At 43.8% G+C, this 5,118-nt stretch overlaps 1 pseudogene; it reads left to right on the plus strand.

Moving 5' to 3' along the window:
- The first annotated feature begins 735 nt into the window (after window positions 1-735).
- Window positions 736-2,186, plus strand: LOC141500295 (zinc finger protein 821 pseudogene; annotated as a pseudogene).
- The last annotated feature ends 2,932 nt before the right edge of the window (window positions 2,187-5,118 follow it).

Raw genomic sequence — 5,118 nt, forward strand, 5'->3', positions numbered from 1 at the left:
TCGTTTATTAAATGTGTCATTTTTCTTTCCTGAAATTTTCTTCCATATATAGGACTCTTCTTTATGTTTTTTTTATCTCCTTGAAAATTATACACACTTCTTTAATTCTTTTCGTTTTCCCATACTTGAAAAGTTTGGAAATTTGCAAGAAATGAATTCTGGAAAGGTAATAATAAACAATTTGATAAGGAGGATAAAATGGAATTTTCTGAAGAATCTGAGGTGTAGAAATAGAGTCCCTGCTCAGTGTAATAATGTACAAAATATAAAAGAGTATATAATGCAAAGGAGCACTTTATGTTAGATAGGGCTGTCTAAATTGTATAAAAGCCACTAATGGGCGCTCCCGCCACTCGCGTCGCCATTTCCCCCCCTCCTTCCATCTGTCTGCTGCTGGCTTTGTCTGTCCGCGGCGCCGCCCGCGGGATCTCCGTGCACGGCCCGGCCAGAGCCCGCTCGGGCCCGGCCCCGGCCCCGGCCCCGGCCCGGAGAGGCCCCGGCCCGGCTGGGCTCGAGCCGCGAACCGGGGGTCCATTTTCCGGCGGGCATTCTGTCTGGCCGGCCGGAGGCGGGGCCCGGCCTGGGGCCCGGAGCACTTGGTATCGAAATAGCCGCATCCCGAGTGACTGACGAGGCCCGGAGCCCAGGGGCGGCCAGCCGGGCCGGGGGAGCCGCGGGCCAGAGTCAGGAGGCCTCGGGCCGCATCAGGATAGCTGCCCTGGCCCAGCCGCCGCACAGATGGCCAGGATTTGGGGACCTTTCCTAACCCACAGGGACTGATGCCTTTGTCACGTCTGGGTGAGATAACTACAATGTGGGCTTGACAACCACCGGGAAGCTCCAGTTTGTTGCAGTATGCAGTGCTTGACTTCCTGTGGGCATGTGAAATGTCAGTGGTGAAGCTGGACAAGACCAGAACTACAGGGCCAGGGAAAGATGTCCCGCTGGAAACAGACCAATCCACATAAAGTTCACTGGGAACAGGTATATGCTGGGCTGGAGGAGCAAGAGCATCAGGCGATGATGAAAACTGATTTTCCTGGAGATCTTGGCAATCAGCATCCAACTGTCCAGCAAACTGAGAGATCAGGCCTCCAGTAGCAGTGAGTTCTGCACCTTCTGGCAACAGTGAGGGGGACGAAGAGGAGACCACACAAGACGTAGTCTCTTCCCACATATCCGAGGAGGATGGCGGGATGGTGAAAGTGAAAAAGGAGTTAGAGAACGCAGAGCAGAGTAATGGAGGGAATGAGGAAATGAGGTGATAGGGGAGCATGAGGTCACTGAACACTTGAATTCTGACCCCATGCTCGGCCTTTGTCAGTGTCTCCTTTGTCAGTTGGACTGTGGGAGCCGAGAACAGCGCATTGCTTATGTCTATCAGCACACTGCAGCAGTGGTGAGCGCCAAGAACTACGTGTGTCCTGTGTGTGGCCGGGCCCTCAGCTCCCCGGGTTCGCTGGGCCTCCATCTGCTCATCCATTCTGAAGACCAGCGGTCCAACTGCCCGGTATGTGGAGCTCGTTTCACCAGCCACGCCACCTTCAACAGTGAAAAGCTTCCAGAAGTTCTGAACATGGAATCTGTACCCCCCAGCCACAGTGAAGGCCCCTCCAGTGCAGAAGGGAAGGACATTGCCTTCAGTCCCCCAGTGTACCCTGCCGGGATCCTGCTGGTATGCAACAACTGTGCTGCCTACTGCAAGCTGCTAGAAGCCCAGGCGCCTGGGGTCCGCAAGTGGGTCCTGAGGCGGCAGAATGAGCCTCTCGAGGTCCGGCTGCAGAGACTGGAACGTGAGCGCACGGCTAAGAAGAGCAGGAGGGACAATGAGACTCCCGAAGAGCGGGAGGAGAGGGCATGCCGGACCGTGAGGCCAAGCGCCTGCAGCGCCTGCAGGACACTGATGAGCAGCGGGCACGCCGCCTGCAGTGGGGCCGAGAAGTCATGAAACTCCGGAGAAGCCGCAGGCCCGGCTCAGCCGGGAGCGTGAAGCCAAGCGGCTAAAGCGGCGGCTGGAAAAAATGGACATGATGTTGCGAGCTCAATTTGGTCAGGACCCCTCTGCCGTGGCAGCCCTGGCAGCCGAGATGAGCTTCTTTCAGCTGCCAGTGGGCAGCGTGGAGCTGGAGGGTCAGCTTCTGGGTAAGGTGGCCTTCGAGGAGCAGAACAGCGGCTCCCTGCATTGACCAGACCGGAGCCACTCTGGCCGACACGGACCAGTTCTCTGCCTGCCTTACAAGCCTCTGTCCCCACAGATGGGAAGTCTCCTGGGTTTGGACCCGGCTCAGCTCATGCCGTCACCTGTGCACCGAAGCTTCCCTCGCATGCTGGAGGAGATTAGGGGAAAAAGGCACTGGTTCCGGTGGCCTGCGGGGAGCAGGCACTCCAGACGATGAGATTCCCAAGCCATGGTTGCAGGACATGATTATGCTCTGCAAGCTAGGTCAAGCCCCGACCTTGGGAGAACAAATAAATTAATTTTATCTTTACCAAAAAAAAAAAAAGCCACTAACGTCTTCAATAAATTAAATAAAGCATTTTATAATTGTATTTTAAGAGAAGCATAGACATTGATGGTCTAGAAGAGTCTCCAATGAAATGTTCCAGTAATTTTGGATTGTGCTATTTAAATATTCTTTAGTGATTTGGATGAAAGTATCAATGGCATTGCAATCAAAATGATACGTGATTAGATCAGTTAATTAAAATGTTGGATGACAGGATGCAAAAAGTTCTCAAAAGATACAAATAGTGTGCTGTAATTAGATAAAATTCAATAGTGGCATTTCTAAATTAGAATAAAAATTTGAAAGTATGAAAGTATGAAAAAAAGCAATGGCTCAGCAGTAGTTCAAACTTTAAAAATCTTTGCTTTTAAATAAAGGCAAGTTAAATATGAATTTATAGTGAATTGACTTCTAAAATGTGCTTTACTTCTAATGAAGTAAAAAAAAAATTAATTCCTTAAAAAAACCCTAATGTATTAGGTAATCACAATTTCCAGAATGTGGGAAATAATAGTCTTATTCTATTCCCATCAGACTATGTCTGGAATGCTATGTTCAATTACTAATGCTTCATCTTAGGAAAAATATTGGTGATCTTGGTAAAATATGAGGAAATGTAATGAGAAGAGTGATGAACTTTGATATGATCATATAAATAATTCAGTAAAGTATTCCTCGAGTTCTTCCTATATGACAGGAACTGTCCAGTTTTAGCAAGTGGAGTTCCTGCTGCAGCAGAAGAATATATTTAGAAGGGAAGGGTTTTTAAGGCTATTAGGTTAAAAAATAATTAGACTTACTCTTCTTGGCTATAGAAGGTGCATATGGCAGCAATATTTGACAGATGAAGACATTATGGTTCAATTTAGTAGAAATCTTCAAAATGAAAACTATTCAAAATTGCAACAACTGTCTCAGAAAGTAGTTGTTTTCCATTAATTAGTGATCTTCCAGTGAAGATTGCTTGACCATTTGTTGGCAAATCTATGGAGAGTTTTGAGTAAGAATAAAGCACATAGAGAGGGTCAAAGAAGATAAAATGGATAGTTCTGATTACATAAATTAAAACATACTTACACAAACAAATACAAAACCTAATGTTATAAAGGGAATAAAATTGATAAAATATTTGCAACAAATTTTTCTTATACAGGTCTGATTTCCATGTATATTTAGGGAATTATTATTATTATTATTATTAAGTAAAAAACAATTCATTAATTAATAATGATCTAATGAAATGAATAAATATTCTCAAGGGGAGAAACCCAAGCCATATATAGTTAAGGTTTTAAAAATTCTTAAGTTCATAACTAATCAGAGAGATAAAAATGGAAGCAAATCTGATATATCTATATCTATCTCACTCAGAGTGACAAAGATGACAAGAGAGGAAAATCATTAATGTTGGACAGGCTATAGGAAGACAGGTGTATTGATGTATTGATGTAATGTTATGGAACTTGTTAAGACTTGCAAGATATTATCCAATATAAAAACATGCTTTCAGCACATGTATGTATGTATATATATATATGTATATATATATATAGAGAGAGCGCTATATATAGACAATTACCTCTCTCTCTGTATATATATATATATATAAATCACATCTAGAATTTTTTAATGAAAAATTTTATTTATTTTGAATTTTACAGAATTATCGCTATTCTTGCTTCCCTCCCTCCACCCACCCCCCCACAGAAGGCAGTCTTTTAGTCTTTCCTTTGTTTCCATGGTATGCATTGGTCTACATTGAATGAGATGAGAGAGATATCATATCCTTAAGGAAGAAAATTAAAGCATATGAGGTAGCAAAATTACATAATAAGATAACAGATTTTTTTCCTCAATTGGCGTAATAGTCTTTGGTCTTTGTTCAAACTCCACATTTCTTTTGCTGGGTACAGATGGTATTCTCCATTGCAGAGAGCCCAAAATTGTCCCTGATTGTTGCACTGATGGAATGAGCAAGTCCATCAAGGATGATGATCACCCCCCTGTTGCTGTTAGGGTATACAATGCTTTTTCTGGTTCTGCTCATCTAGCTCAGCACCAGTTCATGCAAATCCTTCCATGCTTTCCTGAATTCCCATCCCTACTGGGTTCTTTTTTTGTTTTGGTTAATATGAATTTATTTATACATTACTAAAATATTCTTGTTTAAGAATAAACATAATATGCCTTCCCCACAAAAATATAGAACTTAATAAGAAAGAAAATAAAAGAAAGAAAAATAATGTCTTTCAGTCTATGTTCTGATACCATCAGTTCTGCCTTGGGTTGACCACATTCTTTATCATAACTCCATCATAAAAGTTACTTCCACATTTTTTCACAGTTGCCGTTGCTGATTGTAATTCCCTCCATCCATTCCTCCCCACGACCATATATTATATTTTCACTCTCCTTTCACTCAGTCCTTCTTCTAAAATGTGCTGTAGGGTAGCTGGGTGACACAGTGGACAGAGGACCGGCCCTGGGGCCAAGAGACCCTAAGTCCACATATCACCCCAGAGACCCAACAGCCACCCAGCCCCATGTTCCCTGACAGGCCACCCAATCTTAGCAACTTGAAAAAAGTAAAAAAGAAAATGTGTTATATCTG

This window comes from Macrotis lagotis, chromosome X, assembly GCF_037893015.1.
Source record: "Macrotis lagotis isolate mMagLag1 chromosome X, bilby.v1.9.chrom.fasta, whole genome shotgun sequence".
Lineage (NCBI taxonomy): Eukaryota > Metazoa > Chordata > Mammalia > Peramelemorphia > Peramelidae > Macrotis > Macrotis lagotis.